The following is a 23542-nucleotide window of genomic DNA, read 5'->3' as shown; positions in this document are numbered from 1 at the left end:
GGTCGTTTTGAAGAGAACCACGCAGCATATTCTTCAGTTTTCCAATAATGCTGCGACAACAATGCTTAGAAGGATTTAATGAGCGAGACATCGTATATTTGCGCTTATGCAATGAGAGAATTTAGAACTTTTGTGATGGTTTAAGATTTAGTTTGCAATAGAAAACAAGAGCTAAAGCTTTGATATTATATTAGTCATGTGGCAACTAATTTCATAGGGGAGCAAGAAAATGACCAAGGGACTAAAGCAATCAGACTCTAGAATAAACAAGATGCGATATTCGAGGACGAATGATCCCAAATGGGGAGAATGTTATGCCCCATAAGTTTACATAATTAAATTTTCGATAATTACAAACTTAATGATGTAATTTAATTGATCCATAGGTGGATACAGACCTCCACGAGGACGAGAATATATTGGGATGTGATAACATATACTAGATCTCGCGTGTGGAGTTAAATTGGAGAATTAATTAAAATGGCTGGTGGGCATATTGCAAATTTTTGTTTGGATAATTATGTGAAATGGATTAATATTAAAGGTGAAATAAAAGGGTTCATGGCCCAACCCAATTTCTGGCTCACAATATGAAAATTTAAGACAACAGAACATTGCCTTTCATAGGAAAATACCCTAAGTTACCGCAGCCACCCGGTTGAGTAAGGGAAGATTTCTGCAACTCAATGAATGCCAAATACTTACAATTCTTCTTTTAGGATTTAAATATAGGAGCTTCATAAAGGGATTTAGGGATGGAGTTTTGGAAACATACCTTGTGCTTTAGTTCATTATGAAAGAAGCAATTACAACTCCATCAAAAGAAAATGATCGAAGCAATTGCAAAGGGTATTTTGGGGTTAATCTATGGTGGCATTAAGAGGAAATATAGCTGGTATTGTATTCGTACCAGTGGACTAATTTGTTTAGAGATGTTATCGGAGGAAGAGGCGCCTACTCTGGTCAACAAAAGAGGATAAGAGGAATCCTTCGGTATTAGCCGCAATTATAAGCATTGACATCGTGAATATCATATCAGATGATTTGGCGAGCAGCGAGTTTGAGCTGGGTAGATTTGAGGTAAGTTTTAAGGATTACTCTCCTAATAGGAATTCCATTAGAGCGAACATGCTTCTATGTATTCGATGAAATTTCTAAGCCATATCTGTTTATGCTCCGGTACTTAGTTTACTCTATTCTTATTTAGTATGACTTTAAATGCAATGTGCCAGTCTTATATATGCTTATATGTATTATTATTTGCTGTGTGCCTTTGGTTGTGATATTTATATTTTGTTTCAACACTCATTTATGCATTAATGTGATCACATTCAGAAGGGAGAGCTAGCTGACCTCCCCTTGCGTGAGTGCTTTGATGCCAGGGTTAGCGATCCAATGCTCGTAGGGGCTATTATGTGCTGGTGAGATAGGCCGACACTCCCCCGTTCGTGTTGCTAGATCTCACATACGTAGGACCACTATGTATAACTATTTTCCAGAAATGTTATTTCTTTGAAGCTAACTTAGTTTCCAGCTTCAGTTTCATGAGTTAACAGTTATAAACTCAGTTTCTATGTTTTCAGTTATCAACTTACAATTTTGTTTATAGTTTCAGTTTCTAGCTCATTTATTATTTACAGAATTTATTGCCATGATATTATCTGAACCCCCTTCCTTTCGTTTTATGATTTTCCCAGAAAATCTTGCTCTATCTTTTAGGGGTAGCCAATGAGACTTACTGGGTATCCTTTGGTGGTACTTAGCCTGTTTGGACTTGTCACATTGTGTGGCAGGTGTTGAGATTGTAGGTGACGAGATACGTGGCTAGAGACAGACTCCGTGGACTCAGTTGGCGAGCCCTGTTAGTTTTTCATTGGTGGTCGGATTTCTTCAGCTTATGTTATTTTTTTGGCACATTATTTATTCAATGCGTTATAGTTAATGTATTCAAATTTAAATCATTAGAGGCTCATGACTTAGTTTAGTGAGTTATGGTTCAGAGCTCAACTGTGTTAGAATCATGTAACTTAGTTATTTGATAATTGATTTAATGTAGTTTTAGTTATTTAAATTTGTTGCACTTAATGATATTTATGGTATTTACACTCGACACAGATTAATTACGGGTTCGCTCGACGACCAGTTAGAATTGGGTGCTAATCACGTTCCACCTAAGTTTGGGGGCGTGACACATTTAGTCTCCATCTCACTCAAAAAGATCTTTTTTACTCGCTCAAGTTGAGAGTATACATGAAATAACAAAGGAAAATAAAAGAATTGACAGAAGTGCACACGTAGATACATCCAAGGGGATTTTGGTGGTATGAGTGAGCTAATATATCTTGCATTAAACTTGAATCTTCTCAGTGTTGTTGCTGTATACGGGTGAAACCGGACCCTTAAGACGGCCCAGTTTCTGATAAAAAAGATCGAGTAAGGGACATGATGACAAGGAGCCCGAATCGAGGTAAGGGACTCAACGAGACAGGTTTCGGGGGCACGACGCCCGCTCTCGAGAATATCGGGGTCGTGACCCCGGTATCGATCCAAATCTTAAAAGACTTCAGAGAGTATTATCGGGCGGCCGAACATGGTTAAAGGGAGGCCGTGATATCCGTGACCGGCCGGGTATTGCGGCATGGATATCAGCAAATGGGACAATTTCTAGTAAGGTTAAGGATGCAAGTTTGGGGAAGGTCATGGTATAAAACCTTATTAGTGGAGGCTAAGCCTCTGCTTGGTCGTTTTGAAGAGAACCACGCAGCATATTCTTCAGTTTTCCAATAATGCTGCGACAACAATGCTTAGAAGGATTTAATGAGCGAGACATCGTATATTTGCGCTTATGCAATGAGAGAATTTAGAACTTTTGTGATGGTTTAAGATTTAGTTTGCAATAGAAAACAAGAGCTAAAGCTTTGATATTATATTAGTCATGTGGCAACTAATTTCATAGGGGAGCAAGAAAATGACCAAGGGACTAAAGCAATCAGACTCTAGAATAAACAAGATGCGATATTCGAGGACGAATGATCCCAAATGGGGAGAATGTTATGCCCCATAAGTTTACATGATTAAATTTTCGATAATTACAAACTTAATGATGTAATTTAATTGATCCATAGGTGGATACAGACCTCCACGAGGACGAGAATATATTGGGATGTGATAACATATACTAGATCTCGCGTGTGGAGTTAAATTGGAGAATTAATTAAAATGGCTGGTGGGCATATTGCAAATTTTTGTTTGGATAATTATGTGAAATGGATTAATATTAAAGGTGAAATAAAAGGGTTCATGGCCCAACCCAATTTCTGGCTCACAATATGAAAATTTAAGACAACAGAACATTGCCTTTCATAGGAAAATACCCTAAGTTACCGCAGCCACCCGGTTGAGTAAGGGAAGATTTCTGCAACTCAATGAATGCCAAATACTTACAATTCTTCTTTTAGGATTTAAATATAGGAGCTTCATAAAGGGATTTAGGGATGGAGTTTTGGAAACATACCTTGTGCTTTAGTTCATTATGAAAGAAGCAATTACAACTCCATCAAAAGAAAATGATCGAAGCAATTGCAAAGGGTATTTTGGGGTTAATCTATGGTGGCATTAAGAGGAAATATAGCTGGTATTGTATTCGTACCAGTGGACTAATTTGTTTAGAGATGTTATCGGAGGAAGAGGCGCCTACTCTGGTCAACAAAAGAGGATAAGAGGAATCCTTCGGTATTAGCCGCAATTATAAGCATTGACATCGTGAATATCATATCAGATGATTTGGCGAGCAGCGAGTTTGAGCTGGGTAGATTTGAGGTAAGTTTTAAGGATTACTCTCCTAATAGGAATTCCATTAGAGCGAACATGCTTCTATGTATTCGATGAAATTTCTAAGCCATATCTGTTTATGCTCCGGTACTTAGTTTACTCTATTCTTATTTAGTATGACTTTAAATGCAATGTGCCAGTCTTATATATGCTTATATGTATTATTATTTGCTGTGTGCCTTTGGTTGTGATATTTATATTTTGTTTCAACACTCATTTATGCATTAATGTGATCACATTCAGAAGGGAGAGCTAGCCGACCTCCCCTTGCGTGAGTGCTTTGATGCTAGGGTTAGCGATCCAATGCTCGTAGGGGCTATTATGTGCTGGTGAGATAGGCCGACACTCCCCCGTTCGTGTTGCTAGATCTCACGTACGTAGGACCACTATGTATAACTATTTTCCAGAAATGTTATTTCTTTGAAGCTAACTTAGTTTCCAGCTTCAGTTTCATGAGTTAACAGTTATAAACTCAGTTTCTATGTTTTCAGTTATCAACTTACAATTTTGCTTATAGTTTCAGTTTCTAGCTCATTTATTATTTACAGAATTTATTGCCATGATATTATCTGAACCCCCTTCCATTCGTTTTATGATTTTCCCAGAAAATCTTGCTCTATCTTTTAAGAGTAGCCAATGAGACTTACTGGGTATCCTTTGGTGGTACTTAGCCTGTTTGGGCTTGTCACGTTGTGTGGCAAGTGTTGAGATTGTAGGTGACGAGATACGTGGCTAGAGACAGACTCCGTGGACTCAGTTGGCGAGCCCTGTTAGTTTTTCATTGGTGGTCGGATTTCTTCAGCTTATGTTATTTTTTTTGGCACATTATTTATTCAATGCGTTACAGTTAATGTATTTAAATTTAAATCATTAGAGGCTCATGACTTAGTTTAGTGAGTTATGGTTCAGAGCTCAACTGTGTTAGAATCATGTAACTTAGTTATCAGATAATTGATTTAATGTAGTTTTAGTTATTTAAATTTGTTGCACTTAATGATATTTATGGTATTTACACTCGACACAGATTAATTACGGGTTCGCTCGACGACCAGTTAGAATTGGGTGCCAATCACGTTCCACCTAAGTTTGGGGGCGTGACACATTTAGTCTCCATCTCACTCAAAAAGATCTTTTTTACTCGCTCAAGTTGAGAGTATACATGAAATAACAAAGGAAAATAAAAGAATTGACAGAAGTGCACACGTAGATACATCCAAGGGGATTTTGGTGGTATGAGTGAGCTAATATATCTTGCATTAAACTTGAATCTTCTCAGTGTTGTTGCTGTATACGGGTGAAACCGGACCCTTAAGACGGCCCAGTTTCTGATAAAAAAGATCGAGTAAGGGACATGATGACAAGGAGCCCGAATCGAGGTAAGGGACTCAACGAGACAGGTTTCGGGGGCACGACGCCCGCTCTCGAGAATATCGGGGTCGTGACCCCGGTATCGATCCAAATCTTAAAAGACTTCAGAGAGTATTATCGGGCGGCCGAACATGGTTAAAGGGAGGCCGTGATATCCGTGACCGGCCGGGTATTGCGGCATGGATATCGGCAAATGGGATAATTCCTAGTAAGGTTAAGGATGCAAGTTTGGTGAAGGTCATGGTATAAAACCTTATTAGTGGAGGCTAAGCCTCTGCTTGGTCGTTTTGAAGAGAACCACGCAGTATATTCTTCAGTTTTCCAATAATGATGCGACAACAATGCTTAGAAGGATTTTAATGAGCGAGACATCGTATATTTGCGCTTATGCAATGAGAGAATTTAGAACTTTTGTGATGGTTTAAGATTTAGTTTGCAATAGAAAACAAGAGCTAAAGCTTTGATATTATATTAGTCATGTGGCAACTAATTTCATAGGGGAGCAAGAAAATGACCAAGGGACTAAAGCAATCAGACTCTAGAATAAACAAGATGCGATATTCGAGGACGAATGATCCCAAATGGGGAGAATGTTATGCTCCATAAGTTTACATGATTAAATTTTCGATAATTACAAACTTAATGATGTAATTTAATTGATCCATAGGTGGATACAGACCTCCACGAGGACGAGAATATATTGGGATGTGGTAACATATACTAGATCTCGCGTGTGGAGTTAAATTGGAGAATTAATTAAAACGGCTGGTGGGCTTATTGCAAATTTTTGTTTGGATAATTATGTGAAATGGATTAATATTAAAGGTGAAATAAAAGGGTCCATGGCCCAACCCAATTTCTGGCTCACAATATGAAAAGTTAAGACAACAGAATATTGCCTTTCATAGGAAAATACCCTAAGTTGCCGCAGCCACCCGGTTGAGTAAGGGAAGATTTCTGCAACTCAATGAATGCCAAATACTTACAATTCTTCTTTTAGGATTTAAATATGGGAGCTTCATAAAGGGATTTAGGGATGGAGTTTTGGAAACATACCTTGTGCTTTAGTTCATTATGAAAGAAGCAATTACAACTCCATCAAAAGAAAATGATCGAAGCAATTGCAAAGGGTATTTTGGGGTTAATCTATGGTGGCATTAAGAGGAAATATAGCTGGTATTGTATTCGTACCAGTGGACTAATTTGTTTAGAGATGTTATCGGAGGAAGAGGCGCCTACTCTGGTCAACAAAAGAGGATAAGAGGAATCCTTCGGTATTAGCCGCAATTATAAGCATTGACATCGTGAATATCATATCAGATGATTTGGCGAGCAGCGAGTTTGAGCTGGGTAGATTTGAGGTAAGTTTTAAGGATTACTCTCCTAATAGGAATTCCATTAGAGCGAACATGCTTCTATGTATTCGATGAAATTTCTAAGCCATATCTGTTTATGCTCCGGTACTTAGTTTACTCTATTCTTATTTAGTATGACTTTAAATGCAATGTGCCAGTCTTATATATGCTTATATGTATTATTATTTGCTGTGTGCCTTTGGTTGTGATATTTATATTTTGTTTCAACACTCATTTATGCATTAATGTGATCACATTCAGAAGGGAGAGCTAGCCGACCTCCCCTTGCGTGAGTGCTTTGATGCTAGGGTTAGCGATCCAATGCTCGTAGGGGCTATTATGTGCTGGTGAGATAGGCCGACACTCCCCCGTTCGTGTTGCTAGATCTCACGTACGTAGGACCACTATGTATAACTATTTTCCAGAAATGTTATTTCTTTGAAGCTAACTTAGTTTCCAGCTTCAGTTTCATGAGTTAACAGTTATAAACTCAGTTTCTATGTTTTCAGTTATCAACTTACAATTTTGCTTATAGTTTCAGTTTCTAGCTCATTTATTATTTACAGAATTTATTGCCATGATATTATCTGAACCCCCTTCCTTTCGTTTTATGATTTTCCTAGAAAATCTTGCTCTATCTTTTAGAGATAGCCAATGAGACTTACTGGGTATCCTTTGGTGGTACTTAGCCTGTTTGGGCCTGCCACGTTGTGTGGCAGGTGTTGAGATTATAGGTGACGAGATACATGGCTAGAGACAGACTCTGTGGACTCAGTTGGCGAGCCCTGTTAGTTTTTCATTGGTGGTTGGATTTCTTCAGCTTATGTTATTTTTTTGGCACATTATTTATTCAATGCGTTATAGTTAATGTATTCAAATTTAAATCATTAGAGGCTCATGACTTAGTTTAGTGAGTTATGGTTCAGAGCACAACTGTGTTAGAATCATGTAACTTAGTTATCAGATAATTGATTTAATGTAGTTTTAGTTATTTAAATTTGTTGCACTTAATGATATTTATGGTATTTACACTCGACACAGATTAATTACGGGTTCGCTCGACGACCAGTTAGAATTGGGTGCCAATCACGTTCCACCTAAGTTTGGGGGCGTGACACATTTAGTCTCCATCTCACTCAAAAAGATCTTTTTTACTCGCTCAAGTTGAGAGTATACATGAAATAACAAAGGAAAATAAAAGAATTGACAGAAGTGCACACGTAGATACATCCAAGGGGATTTTGGTGGTATGAGTGAGCTAATATATCTTGCATTAAACTTGAATCTTCTCAGTGTTGTTGCTGTATACGGGTGAAACCGGACCCTTAAGACGGCCCAGTTTCTGATAAAAAAGATCGAGTAAGGGACATGATGACAAGGAGCCCGAATCGAGGTAAGGGACTCAACGAGACAGGTTTCGGGGGCACGACGCCCGCTCTCGAGAATATCGGGGTCGTGACCCCGGTATCGATCCAAATCTTAAAAGACTTCAGAGAGTATTATCGGGCGGCCGAACATGGTTAAAGGGAGGCCGTGATATCCGTGACCGGCCGGGTATTGCGGCATGGATATCGGCAAATGGGATAATTCCTAGTAAGGTTAAGGATGCAAGTTTGGTGAAGGTCATGGTATAAAACCTTATTAGTGGAGGCTAAGCCTCTGCTTGGTCGTTTTGAAGAGAACCACGCAGTATATTCTTCAGTTTTCCAATAATGCTGCGACAACAATGCTTAGAAGGATTTTAATGAGTGAGACATCGTATATTTGCGCTTATGCAATGAGAGAATTTTGAACTTTTGTGATGGTTTAAGATTTAGTTTGCTATAGAAAACAAGAGCTAAAGCTTTGATATTATATTAGTCATGTGGCAACTAATTTCATAGGGGAGCAAGAAAATGACCAAGGGACTAAAGCAATCAGACTCAAGAATAATCATGATGCGATATTTGAGGACGAATGATCCCAAACGGGGAGAATGTTATGCCCCATAAGTTTACATGATTAAATTTTCGATAATTACAAACTTAATGATGTAATTTAATTGATCCATAGGTGGATACAGACCTCCACGAGGATGAGAATATATTGGGATGTGGTAACATATACTAGATCTCGCGTGTGGAGTTAAATTGGAGAATTAATTAAAACGGCTGGTGGGCTTATTGCAAATTTTTGTTTGGATAATTATGTGAAATGGATTAATATTAAAGGTGAAATAAAAGGGTCCATGGCCCAACCCAATTTCTGGCTCACAATATGAAAAGTTAAGACAACAGAATATTGCCTTTCATAGGAAAATACCCTAAGTTGCCGCAGCCACCCGGTTGAGTAAGGGAAGATTTCTGCAACTCAATGAATGCCAAATACTTACAATTCTTCTTTTAGGATTTAAATATGGGAGCTTCATAAAGGGATTTAGGGATGGAGTTTTGGAAACATACCTTGTGCTTTAGTTCATTATGAAAGAAGCAATTACAACTCCATCAAAAGAAAATGATCGAAGCAATTGCAAAGGGTATTTTGGGGTTAATCTATGGTGGCATTAAGAGGAAATATAGCTGGTATTGTATTCGTACCAGTGGACTAATTTGTTTAGAGATGTTATCGGAGGAAGAGGCGCCTACTCTGGTCAACAAAAGAGGATAAGAGGAATCCTTCGGTATTAGCCGCAATTATAAGCATTGACATCGTGAATATCATATCAGATGATTTGGCGAGCAACGAGTTTGAGCTAGGTAGATTTGAGGTAAGTTTTAAGGATTACTCTCCTAATAGGAATTCCATTAGAGCGAACATGCTTCTATGTATTCGATGAAATTTCTAAGCCATATCTGTTTATGCTCCGGTACTTAGTTTACTCTATTCTTATTTAGTATGACGTTAAATGCAATGTGCCAATCTTATATATGCTTATATGTATTATTATTTGCTGTGTGCCTTTGGTTGTGATATTTATATTTTGTTTCAACACTCATTTATGCATTAATGTGATCATATTCAGAAGGGAGAGCTAGCCGAACTTCCCTTGGTGAGTGCTTTGATGCCAGGGTTAGCGATCCCATGCTCGTAGGGGCTATTATGTGCTGGTGAGATAGGCCGACACTCCCCCGTGCGTGTTGCTAGATCTCACGTACGTAGGACCACTATGTATAACTATTTTCCAGAAATGTTATTTCTTTGAAACTAACTTAGTTTCCAGCTTCAGTTTCATGAGTTAACAGTTATAAACTCAGTTTCTATGTTTTCAGTTATCAACTTACAATTTTGCTTATAGTTTCAGTTTCTAGCTCATTTATTGTTTACAAAATTTATTGCCATGATATTATCTGAACCCCCTTCCTTTCGTTTTATGATTTTCCTAGAAAATCTTGCTCTATCTTTTAGAGATAGCCAATGAGACTTACTGGGTATCCTTTGGTGGTACTTAGCCTGTTTGGGCCTGCCACGTTGTGTGGCAGGTGTTGAGATTATAGGTGACGAGATACATGGCTAGAGACAGACTCTGTGGACTCAGTTGGCGAGCCCTGTTAGTTTTTCATTGGTGGTTGGATTTCTTCAGCTTATGTTATTTTTTTGGCACATTATTTATTCAATGCGTTATAGTTAATGTATTCAAATTTAAATCATTAGAGGCTCATGACTTAGTTTAGTGAGTTATGGTTCAGAGCACAACTGTGTTAGAATCATGTAACTTAGTTATCAGATAATTGATTTAATGTAGTTTTAGTTATTTAAATTTGTTGCACTTAATGATATTTATGGTATTTACACTCGACACGGATTAATTACGGGTTCGCTCAACGACCAGTTAAAATTGGGTGCCAATCACGTTCCACCTAAGTTTGGGGGCGTGACACATTTAGTCTCCATCTCACTCTAAAAGATCTTTTTTACTCACTCAAGACTCATATCTTAAGATGGTTCTGAAATCAATTATTGATTTTTTTAAAAAGTTGAGAGTTTACATGAAATAACAAAGGAAAACAAAAGAATTGACAGAAGTACACACGTAGATACATCCAAGGAGATTTTGGTGGTATGAGTAAGCTAATATATCTTGCATTAAACTTGAATCTTCTTGGTGTTGTTGCTGTATACGGGTGAAACCGGACCCATGAGATGGCCCAGTTTCCGATAAAATAGATCGAGTAAGGGACATGATGACAAGGAGCCGGAATCGAGGTAAGGGACTCATCGAGACAGGTTTCGGGGGCACGACGCCCGCCCTCGAGAATATCGGGGTCGTAACCTCAATATCGGTCCAAATCTTAAAAGACTTTAGAGAGTATTATCGGGCGACCAAACATGGTTAAAGGGAGGCCGTGATATCCGTGACCGGACGAGTATTGCGGCATGGATCTCAGCACGTACCGGCGGAATTCCAGTGATTAGTTGAACGAAATATATTTTACTTTTTATGGAATTGTACCTAGAGTAGGACTCCTCTACTATATAAAGATGCTCTGATTATTCATTGAGCAGATGGTAACACGAATACCAAGGCAATATACTATTATTTTTCTGTTATTCAAAGCTCTTACGTTTGTTGATCAGTGTTTTATTATTATAAGCCCAAGATCGAAGACAAGTACCTTATTGAGGTTGCCCTCGAGTCCATAATCATCCCCCCCCATTTATTTTCAAATGGTTTGATAATTTATTACATCTTTTATATGTTTATCCTAGCAATATTTACCGTTTGTATTGAATAAATCCACGTATCCTTAAAACCACTTACAAATTTAATTATTATCTGTTTTTGAGGGTAAACAGTTTGGCGCCCACCGTGGGGCTAAGGATAATAGTGAAAATTTGATACAAATTTCCATAACACATCCTATTTTACATTTGTTCTTTGAAGTGTCTTTAATTTCAGGTCAAAGTTTAAAATGTTGAATTCCCAATATGCCCCTCTAAACGTGGATGCTGAGTCCAGTCACCGTGGCGAGAACAATAATATGGTACCTAGTAACGAGGTGCCCCCTGTCGATCCCAATGGAGTTCCGACCACTAACCCAATCGACGCCAACTAACATGTGGTCAATACGAATTTTCCTACCGATCCTGAGAACAACGTCCGCGGGGGAGTCCGATCGGTAGCCCAAAATACACGACGATGAAGGAGATGAGGTCAACTTACGAGTGATCTTCGAAATACTATAGGCTCAACATTCAGTGATTGCCCAGCTGCAAAACCAAAGCCGCGACCCCAACAGAGTTGAGCCTGAGCCGTCCCAGGAAATCACTCACAGAAACAAACCAGTCACGGAGAGGCCGAGTGAAGCTGAACCTGGGACTAACCCTGAGATCATAAAAATGCTCGAGGAACTGACATAACGGGTAGAATCAAGAGAAAAGAAAATCGAATTCAATGACAAAAAGGTGGAAACCTACAATTCCAGGGTCAACCAAATCCTAGGAGCACCACCAATACTGAAGGGCCTGGATTCCGAGAAGTTTGTTCAAAAACCTTTTCCTCCGAGAGCAGCTCCGAAGCCAATCCCAAAGAGGTTTTGCATACTCGAGATTTCTAAGTACAATGGAACAACTGACCCGAATGAGCATATGACCTCCTACACATGCGCCATCAAAGGGAACGACTTGGAGGATGATTGGATCGAGTCCATCCTGCTGAAAATGTTCGGGGAAACTTTGTCAAAGGGAGCTATGATATGGTATCACAACTTACCCCCTAATTCTATTGATTCATTTGTTATGCTTGCAGGCTCCTTCGTGAAAGCACACGCCGGGGCCATCAAGGTCAAGATCAAGAAGTCAGACATTTTATAAGTGAAGCAGAGAGATAATGAGATGCTCAGGGAATTCGTGTCCCGATTTCAAATGGAACAAATGGACCTGCCTCCGGTCGCGGACGATTGTGCCGTTCAGGCCTTCACCCAAGGACTCAATACTCGAAGCTCATTGACTCCACAACAGTTAAAGCAGAATCCGATAGAATATCCGGCTGTAACTTGGGCTAACATACATAACCGGTATCAATAAAAAATTACGGTCGAAGATGATCAGCTTGGGGACCCTTCCGGGCCCGTTTATATCGTCAGAGCTATTGACAGATCCAAAAGAGACATTGATCGTCAACCAAGATCAGATAGGGATCAGTATCAACCATACAATGGAGATCGAAGAGGTAATGGGTTTGGGCAAAACTCTATGAGAAGTGAAAGGAGAAGCGATCGAGGTCAAAATAATCAAGGACTCATGAGCAAAAATGGTTTTGACAGGCCCATCGGGCCTAAGGAAGCGCCGAAGTTATCGGAGTACAACTTCAATGTCGATATTGTTGCCATCGTATCTGCCATCAGATGCATCAAAGACACCAAGTGGCCTCCACCTTTACAGTCCGATCCAGCCCAAAGGGACCCCAACCTAATGTGTAAATATCATGGCACTCACGGCCACAGAACTGTTGATTGCCGACTATTGAGAGAGGAAGTAGACCGGTTATCCAACAACGGACATCTCCGGGAGCTCCTAAGCGATCGAGCCAAAAACTATTTCAGGAATAGGGACTCTAATAAGCAGATCGAGTAGGAGGAACCTCAATACGTCATTAACATGATCATTGGTGGTTAAGTCCCTGTGAGCAGAGGATCATTTGAAACATTTGCAGGAAACCTTCAACATATTGAAAACATACAATATGACGCTGAACCCGGAGAAATGCGCATTCGGAGTCGGGTCCGGGAGATTTCTCGGATTCATGTGTCTAATACGGGAATCTGTCACGCCCCGAACTCGAGGAGCGTGACCGACGCTCAACCGAGTAAACCCAGTCGAGCAAGCCTAATTTGCATTAACCGCTCATCAATACTCATGCATGATTTACCATAACATAATAAGATCTTGACTTTCATATTAAATACATTTGGCTCAATGACCCATATTTTCTTTCTCATGGTCGTTACACAGCTCTATAAATAGATGTAAATACCGTGAACATAAATACATGACAAAACTAAAATCTTTAATTACATGACCCACAATGTACATGGAGCTTCTATGACAATAGATACCTATATACATAAAATTAACCAGACCCAAACACCCACTAGAACTGTAGCGGGCTCACCATAAGCTCAGTAGTGAAGAAGATCCCTATCGAAGGTCCATATCATCCTGTAGAAGTATACCTGCATCCATTAAAAGATGCAGCGCCCCCGGCAAAAGGGACATGAGTGCATGTGGAATGGTACTCGTATGTAAAGCAGTCAAAACAACATATGAAAATACGGTAACTCAAATAAGAGGCAAATAAAGTACATCAAGAAACTACAAAACATCCAATAGAATCACATTTCAAGTCTTATTATACTTGCATCATTCTAACCTTATTTTAGGATCAACTGCTCCATATGAACTATACGTGGAATACATAATATAATGTAATTGTTGTTAAGGCCAACGAAAGTGGCACCTTCCTCCCTTATTTTACACATATACATTTCGTAGACTGTCTTTAGTGTTCATATACATATTATACACCTATGCATCTCATAGACCGTTCTCACACTTACACAATACAAATACACCTATTCAAGGGCTTGGAGATACAACATGAATATGATTAATTATGGTAACAATAAATGGGCTTAGATAGCCGTTAGCATCAAGAAAATTTATTAAGAGCTTCCATTCAAATTTATAGATATTATGTCGGGGATCCTTAATAACCACCCTCACACGAAGCAGCCCTGCCGCCTCACCACAACATATGTGGGTGGAGGTGTATCACGATACCAAAATCTCTACACAAAGCGGCCCTGCCGCCTCACCCTAATATATGAGGGTGGAGGTGTATCACCATACCACAATCTCAACACAAACTGTCATAGTAGGCTCGCTCATAGGCATTCGGCCATACTAGGCTCTGCATCTCGGCCAACTAGGCTCGCTCATAGGCGCTCGACCATAGTAGGCTCGGTATATAACTTACCATCTGATCAGAGGTTGCCCAATAGGGGCCTGCCCATCGATTATAGTTTGATGGTCATGAAAATACTGTAATACTGTATATATAGGCTCTCTGCTCTCTTGACTGGAAGAAGACAATCCTCAATTAAATATGAAGTCCCGATAAGGAGAATACTGTAATTTATGAGACTAGGATAATGTATATAAATTCGGGAGTATGATCTTCTCTTTATACCTTGTTATCAAACACATGTAATTACGAGATCATGCTAAAAAAAGGAAGGGCTTAGCCTTAACATACCTGAGCCGATTCTCTTGACAATCCCTTTAACACCCATTGATTACGACAACACGTAACGGTGCCTTAGAGGTCCATAGGAATTTTAGATTGAACTGGAAAAAGTTGGAAAAGTTAAAATTTGGAGAGTTGAGAAGTTTGACAAAGAGTTGACTTTGATGTTACCGGGCTCGGATTTTGGTTCCATAAGTTATATTAGGTCTGTTGTGTCATTTATGAATTGTGTAAAAAATTTGAGGTCAATCGGAGTTGATTTGATAGGTTTTGGCATGGTTTGTAGAGGTTGGAAATCCATTAGTTCATTAGGTTTGAATTGTGGTGCGATTCGTGATTTTGATGTCGTTTGATGTGATTTGAGGCCTCGACTAAGCTTTGTATGATGTTTTAAGATGTGTTGGTATGTTTGGATGTGGTCCTGTGGGCATCAGGTGAGATTCGGATTGATTACGGATTGAGTTTGGCCTTATTGAGCTGCAGATTATTCTGATGTCTGGTTTCCTTATACGCCTTTGCGAGAGGAGTCTCGCGTTTGTGAAGGGTATCTGGGATGTAGGTGAAGTTTGTACCTAGCATTCAAGAAGAAGGCCTCGCATTTGCGATGGTCTAGGAAAAATGTGCATCGCGATCGCATTTGCGTAGAAGGATGAGGCCGACTTGGGCACCAGGCCTTAAGCCTTCGCGTTCGCGGCCAGGGACATGCATTCGCGTAGGTAGAGCTCTATGAAGCATCGCGTTCATAAGGGAGACTTCACTTTTGCATAAGTGGATTTTCGGGTGGTTGAGTTTTGTGCTTCACGCACGCGAGGCAATTTCCGTGTTCGCGAAGAAGGGCATTTGGGCAGCAGATATTTATTTCAAAATCAAGGGTTTGAACCCATTTTTCATATTTTGAGCTAGAGACCTCAGATTTAGGCGATCCGTGAAGGGATTTTCAACGATTTTGATTGGGGTAAGTGATTCCAACTCAATTTTGGTTGTTATACATAAATCTATCATTGTTTTTACCATTTAATTAGTATTTTGCGTTGGAAAATTTTGGGAAAATTTGTGAAACTTCGTAGACCATAATTTGAGGATTTGAAGGTCGAATTGAGATTGGAATTGAGTAATTTTAGTATGGTTGGACTCATTGTTGAATGGGTGTTCAAATTTATTTAATTTTATCGGATTCCGAGAGGTGGCTCGGGGTTCACTTTTTGGGTTTACTTTTTGACTTTGGTTAAGGAACCTAACTTTATCGTATGGAATCGATTTTTATAGCTTGTATTGATTGCATTAAGTTGTTTTTGGCTAGATTCGAGTCATTCGGAGGCCGATTCACGAAGCAAGGGCTTGTTGGTGTAGGGATTTCCGCGGTTTGAGGTAAGTTACACTTCTAAACTTGATACTGAGTGTATGAATCCCTGAACTACGTGTTATGTGGTTGGTATTGAGGTGATGCACATTCTAGGTGACGGGCGTGTGGGCATGCACCGCGGTAATTGTCTCTCGATTATTTCTGTGGTACCATGTAGTTATCAAATCTTGTTGCTATTCATGAAATTCCTACTTGTTAGAGTAATTGAGCTACAATCCATGTTAGAAATCATGTTTAGACTATATGCTTATTTTGTTGGGACCCACGAAGGTCATTTCAATTGTTGAATTATTTGGTTAAATTACAATTATTTACTCAGTCACATCTATCATTTGTATATGATATCTCAGTCTCTGTTACCTTCTGTTGTTACATAATATTATCATAGTTTGGGTTGTTTGTCATGAGATTTGTGAGCCTGAGAGACTGGAGAGATTGATGACTGCGTGAGGCCGAGGGCCTGGTTATGAGTGATATTTATCAGATCGGGTTGAGCGCCGCAACAGGCTTTATTGATTCATGATGGGATCGGACTGCACACCGCAGCATGCCATGTTGGCTTATATTAGCGCTTGGGCAAGATCCACCCCTCTGGAGTCTGACATACCAGTAGTGAGCGTAGGCACCGCTAAGTGCTGAGTGCGAGTGCCGAGTGTCGAGTGATTTATAGTGTTGAGTGATTGGGGTACTGAATGATTGCGTGTGCTGAGTGAGGTTGAATACTCTAAGAGCATGAGTATATGAGTTTATCACTATGTTGCATCACAGGTGACATGCATATTTGACATGTAGACATAGAGATCTAGCACTCCTCATGTTTGCTATACTTGGCATATTTTTATCAATATTGAGCCTAAATGGTTGATCTTGAAAGCATGTCTAATTTTATGTACTGTGTACAATAGTGTATGAGATTTTCTCTGAGTTATTACCGTCAATTTCTTGTCATATCTATACTATTATTATGTGGTTCAGACTGTACCTATCTGAGCTCATCACTGCTTTTAGCCCAAGGTTAGTCCTGTTACGTATTGAGTACATTGGGTCGGTTGAACTCATACTACACTCTACACTTCATGTGCAGATCCAGGTACTTCTGGGCACGGTGGTTGCTAGACTTGGAACATTTCCTGCTTGGAGACTTTTGAGGTAGTTGCGTTGGCGTTCGCAGACCTTGACTCTCCTTCTTTTATTCAGTTTATTTAGCAATGTTCTACCTTTCAACATAGTTGTATTAGAAGTTTTGACTATGTTGATATTTGGTAGTTCATGTACTCTGTGACACTTGAATTTTGGGGGAATTTGTATGGAGTCGCGGTATTTCTTATCAGTTATTTGTGAGAATTTTTGCTATTTAACTTGTTTCTTCATAATTTCAAATTTAAAAATGCATATTTATTTGTGACTATCAGCTTGCCTAGTTTTGTGATAGGCGCAATCACAACATGTTGAGTTTGGGTCGTGACAAGTTGGTATCAGAGCCTAGTTATACAGATCTCACGAGTCATGAGCAGGTTTAGTTGAGTCTTACGGATCGGTACGGATACGTCTGTACTTATCTTTGAGAGGCTACCGAACTATTAGGAAAACTTTGCTTTCTTGTATTCTTGTCGTGCAGATTTGTTGATTCCGGAAACTAAACTTCTATTATTCTATTCTCTCACAGATGGTGAGAACACGGGCTATCGGATCGGGTAAACAGCTACCAGTACCACCAGCTAGGGCCGCGAGAGGCCAAGGTGGAACTCGTACAACAGCTAGTCCAGCACCTTTGGAGCTACCAGTTGCTCCAGCTCAGGAGCAGATTCCAAATGTGGTTGAGCTGGTGGGACAAGCTCAGGCACCAGCTGTGCCCATTGTGATTCCAAGCCTTTAGGAGGATTTGGCCTAAATATTGACTGTATGCACTAACCTTGTTCAGGCGGTTTCAGTTCAGGCCGCACCAGCCACTTCTAAGGCCAGGGGAGGTGCACAGACTCCCACTATCCGTACTCTAGAGCAGGTGGTTCGGGGACTTCAGACACCAGGGGTACTACCAGCCTAGCCGGTTGTAGTTTCTCAGGACGAGATGGGCCCACCTATGAGTGAGGAGAAGCAGAAGACGCTAGAGCGATTTGGGAGGCTCAGGCCTCCAACATTCAGTGGGGCTGAGTTAGATAATGCTCAGGACTTCTTAGACAAGTGGCAGAGGATTCTTTGCACTGCGGGTATTCTGGAGACTAGTGGAGTCTCATTTACTACTTTTCAGCTATCGGGGGCGGCCTTCAGATGGTGGGAGACTTATGAGTTGAGCAGGCCAACTGGCGCTGCACCATTTACATGGCATGAGTTATCCGTTCTCTTCTAGGAGAAGTTTTTTCCACAGACCCGCAGGGAGGAGTTGTGTAGGCAGTTTGAGCAGCTACGCCATGAGGGGTATGTCCGTGACCCAATATGAGATGCGATTTTCATAGTTGGCTCGTCACGCGATCTGGTTGGCTCCCATAGAGACGTAGAGGATTATGAGGTTCATTGATGGCCTTAACTATGTACTGCGCTTTGTCATGACTCAAGAGATTGCATCAGGTTCTAGGTTTGACGAGGTGGCTGATATTGCTATGCGACTAAAGCAAGTCCATAGTCATGAGCGTGAGGAGAGGGAGGCCAAAAGGCCTCGTAGTTCAGGTGGTTTCAATGGTGTTTCTTCTAGAGGGCAATCCCACCACAATAGTGGTCATCCTTATAGGCCCGCTCAGATGGCTAGTCCAGTTCACCGTGGTGTATCAGCTTGGCATGGTTCATACGGTGCCTGTCCGAGTCAGTCATCACTCAGTTCCCTCCCAGCACAAAGTTCATCTCGTGCTCCATCAGTTCAGGTTTCATCTGTGCCAGGTTCTTCTAGTAGTTTTTCTAGTTCTTAGGGTCTGATTAAGTCTCTACCACCATCGGTCGATCGGAGTTGCTTCGAGTGCGGGGAGTTTGGACATGTGTGGAGGCAGTGTCCCTATCGTTTTGGAGGTCCGGTTCAGTAGAGGGGTCAGTTTATGACTTCCACACTAATTACTTCACCACCCTCTCAGCCAGCTCGGGGTGGGGCTCAGGAAGCTAAAGGTCGCCCTAGAGGGGGAGGACGAACTTGTGGCGGTCAGGCTCGATGCTATGTTTTACCTGCCAGGCCACACACTGTTTCTTTAGATGCAGTGATCACAGGTATTGCCTCGGTATGCCACAGGGATGCTTCGATATTATTTGACCCTGGTTTCACTTATTCATATGTATCATCATATTTTGCTCATTATTTGTATATGATATGTGCGTCCTTAGTCTCTCATGTTTATCTATCTAATCTGGTGGGAGATTTTACTGGTATGGACCGTATGTATCGGTCGTGTGTGGTGACCATCGGGGGATTAAAGATTAGAGTTGATCTCTTATTGCTTAGTATGGTTGATTTTGACGTGATTCTGGGCATGGATTGGTTGTCCCCATGTCATGCTATTCTGAATATCACGCTAAGACCGTGACATTGGTGATGACGAGGTTACTTAGGATCGAGTGTAGAGGTTCTCTGGACTATGTTCCCAGTAGGGTGATTTCATATCTGAAGGCTTAACGGATGGTTGGGAAGGGTTGTTTGTCATATTTGGCCTTTGTGAGGGATGTTGGTTATGATACTCCTACCATTGATTCCGCTCCAGTAGTATGAGACTTTACGGATGTGTTTCCTATAGACCCGCTTGGCATGTCGTCCGACATAGACATTAATTTTGGTATTTGCTTGGTGTCGAGCACTCAGCCCATTTCTATTCCTCTGTATCATATGGCACCATCAGCGTTGAAGGAATTGAAAGAGCAGCTTCAGGAGCTTCTTGATAAGGGGTTCATTAGGCCTAGTATGTCACCGTGGGGTGCATCGATTCTGTTTGTGAATAAGAATGAGTGTACTATGCGGATGTGCATTGACTATAGACAGTTGAACAAAGTTACAATTAAGAACAAGTATCCTTTGCGGCACATTGATGACTTATTTGACCAGCTTCAGGGGGCTAGAGTATTCTCTAAGATTGATTTTAGGTCTGGGTATCACCAGCTGAAGATTCAAGACTCTGACATTCAGAAGATGACATTCAGGACCCGTTTTGGTCAGTACAAGTTCTCTGTGATGTCTTTTGGACTGACCAATGCCCCAGCAGCATTCATGCATCTGATGTACAGTATGTTCCAGTCATATCTTGATTCGTTTGTCATAGTATTTATTGATGATATCCTGGCGTACTCATGTACCCAGGAGGAGCATGCACATCATATGATTTCAGCTCAGTTCTCCAAGTGTACATCATGTACCCAGGAGGCTATTGGGATTGTACTACAGACGTTGAGGGAGAAGAAGCTTTATGCCAAGTTCTCCAAGTGTGATTTCAGCTCAGTTCGGTGGCATTCTTGGGGCACGTGGTGTCTAGTGAGGTGATTAAGGTAGATCCGAAGATGATTAACGCGGTTTAGAGATGGCCTAGACCATCTTCAACTACGGATATTCTGAGTTTTCTCAGCTTGGCCGGATATTATCTTCGCATTGTGGAGGCTTTCTCATCCATTACAATGCCTTTGACCAGGTTGACCCAGAAGGGTGCTCCATTCGGGTGGTCGGATGAGTGTGAGGAGAGCTTTCAAAAGCTCAAGACTGCCTTGACCACAACTCTAATTCTAGTTTTGCCTTCAGCATCGGGTTCTTATAGAATGCATTGTGATTCTTCTCAGATTGGTATTGGGTGCGTCTTGATGCAGGAGGATAGAGTGATTGCTTATGCTTCACTCCAGTTGAAGCCTCGTGAGAAGAACTACCTCATTCATCATTTAGAGTTGGCAGCCATCATTCATGCATTGAAGATTTGGAAGCATTCTCTCTACCACATGTCTTGTGAGGTATTTACACATCATTAGAGTCTTCAGTACTTTCTCAAATAAAAGGATCTAAATTTGAGGCAGCGGAGATGGTTGGAGCTGTTAAAAGACTATGATACTACCATTTTGTATCATCTCGGGAAGGCCAATGTGGTGGCAGATGCCTGGATAGAAAGGCGATGAGTATGGGTAGCCTTGCATACATTCATGTCGGTGAGAGATCGCTTGCAGCAGATGTTCAGGCCTTGGCGAATCAGTTGATGAGGTAATATGTTTCGGAGCCTATAGGATTCTAGCTTGTGTGGTTTATCAATCTTCTTTATATGATCGCATTAGAGATCGTCAGTATGACGACCCCCATTTGCTTGTTCTTAAGTACACAGTTCAACACGGTGATGCCTAGGAGGTTTCTATTGGAGATGATGGGGTCTTGCGGATGCAGGGTCTGATTTGTGTCCCCGGCGTGGATGGGTTACGTGAGTTAATTCTTGAGGAGGACCACAGTTCGTGGTATTCCATTCATCCGGGTGTCGTGAAGATGTACCAAGACTTGAGGCAGCACTATTGGTGGAGGAGGATGAAGAAAGACATAGTGGATTTTGTAGCTCGGTGCTTGAATTGTCCGCAGGTGAAGTAAGAGCATCAGAGGTCGGGCGGTTTGCTTAAGAGGCTGAGTGGAAATGGGAGCGTATCACCATAGACTTCATAGTTGGTCTCCCATGGACTTTGAAGAAGTTTGATGCTATTTGGGTGATTGTGGATCGGTTGACTAAGTCCACGCATTTCATTCCAGTTGGGACTACCTATTCTTTGGAGCGGTTGGCGGAGATTTATATCTACGAGACTGTTTGCTTTCACGGTGTGCCAGTGCCCATTATTTCAGATTGGGGCACGCAGCTCACTTCGCAGTTTTGGAGAAAGGTGCAAGGAGAGTTAGGCACACGGGTTGCGTTGAGTACACCATTCCACCCTCAGACGGGTGGATAGCCCAAGCGCACCATTCAAATATTAGAGGATATGCCACATGCTTATGTCATAAACTTGGGGGGTTCTTGGGATCGATTTGTGCTACTTACAGAGTTTGCCTACAATAATAGCTACCAATCGAGTATTAGATGGCTCCGTATGAGGCATTGTATGGGAGATGATGTCAGTATCCAATTGGTTGGTTTGAGCCAGGTGAGGCTAGGCTATTGGGTACTGACTTGGTTCAGGATGCTTTGGACAAGGTTAAGTTGATTCAGGATCGGCTTCATACGGGATAGTCTAAACAGAAGAGTTACGCCAATCGGAAGGTTCGTGATGTTGCCTATATGGTGGGTGAGAAGGTATTACTCAGAGTTTTGCCTATGAAGGGTGTTATGAGGTTCTTGAAGAAGGGAAAGGTGAGCCCTCGGTATATTGGCCCTTTTGAGGTGCTTGAGAGGATTGGAGAGGTGGATTACAAGCTTGCATTGCCACTTAGTCTATCGAGTGTTCATCCAGTATTTCATGTTTCCATGCTCTGGAGGTATTTCGGCGACCCGTCTCATATTTTGGACTTCAGCATGATTCGGTTGGATGGGGATTTGACTTATGATGTGGTACTAGTGGCCATTTAGTATCGGCAGGTTCGAAAGTTGAGGTCGAAGAATATAGCTTCAGTGAAAGTGCAGTGGAGAGGTCAGCCAGTCAAGGAGGCTACTTGGGAGACCGAGTAGGAGATGCAAAGAAAATATCCACACCTATTTGAGACTCCAAGTATGATTCTAGACCCGTTTGAGGATGAACATTTGTTTAAGAGAGGGAGAATGTAATGACCCGACTGGTCATTTTGAGTATTATAGCCATGTTCCCCTATTTATTGCTTATTCTATATTCGTGTTTTTTACATGACTTGCCGGGGTAGTTGGTTTGGTTCTAGGGATGTTTCAGAATGAATTGGGACACTTAGTCCCAAGGTTGGAAGCCTAAGTTGAAAGAGTTGACCGAATGTTGACTTATATGTAAATGGCTTCAGAATGGAGTTTTAATGGTTTTGATAGATCCATATGGTGATTATGGACTTAAGAGTGTGTCTGGATATAGATTTGGAGGTCCGTAGACATTTTGGCTTGAACTGGGAGGAAGGTGAAACATCCTAAAACAAGGCCATCATACAAACTTAGTCGAGGTCCGTAGAAAAATCTGCAGCTCAACAAGGCCATACTCAATCCGTAATCAATCCGAATCTCACGCATTCGCGAACGGTATCTGAGAGGAAGGAGAAGTTTTTACTTCGCATTCATAAAGAAGGCCTCGCGTTTGCTAAGGTCTAGAGAAATTGTGCATCGCGATCGCGAGAGAACATTTGCATTCGCGTAGAAGGATGAGGCCTGCTTGGGCACCAGGCCTGAAGCCTTCACATTCGCGGTCAATGAGATGCATTCGCGTAGGAAGAGTATTGTGAAGCATCGCATTAGCGAGGGAGATTTCGCGTTCACATAGGAGGATTTTTGGGTGGTTGGGTTTTGTGCTTCGCGAACGCGAGGCAATTTTTGC

At 41.1% G+C, this 23542-nt stretch overlaps 2 long non-coding RNA genes across 2 annotated transcripts; both read left to right on the top strand.

Annotated features, from left to right (window-relative positions):
• Positions 1–359: 359 nt before the first annotated feature.
• LOC138896532 (uncharacterized) lies at positions 360–4811 on the top strand. Its single transcript, XR_011409858.1, has 3 exons — positions 360–1080; positions 1698–1879; positions 4437–4811. It is a non-coding gene; the product is annotated as an uncharacterized lncRNA (long non-coding RNA).
• Positions 4812–6064: 1253 nt separating this feature from the next.
• On the top strand, positions 6065–10309 carry LOC104115799 (uncharacterized). The gene is made up of 2 exons (XR_011409857.1): positions 6065–6560; positions 7178–10309. It is a non-coding gene; the product is annotated as an uncharacterized lncRNA (long non-coding RNA).
• Positions 10310–23542: the final 13233 nt, after the last annotated feature.

The sequence above is a fragment of the Nicotiana tomentosiformis genome, chromosome 7 (assembly GCF_000390325.3).
Source record: "Nicotiana tomentosiformis chromosome 7, ASM39032v3, whole genome shotgun sequence".
NCBI classification, from domain to species: Eukaryota; Viridiplantae; Streptophyta; class Magnoliopsida; order Solanales; family Solanaceae; genus Nicotiana; species Nicotiana tomentosiformis.
This window is presented reverse-complemented; position numbering and strand designations above follow the sequence as displayed.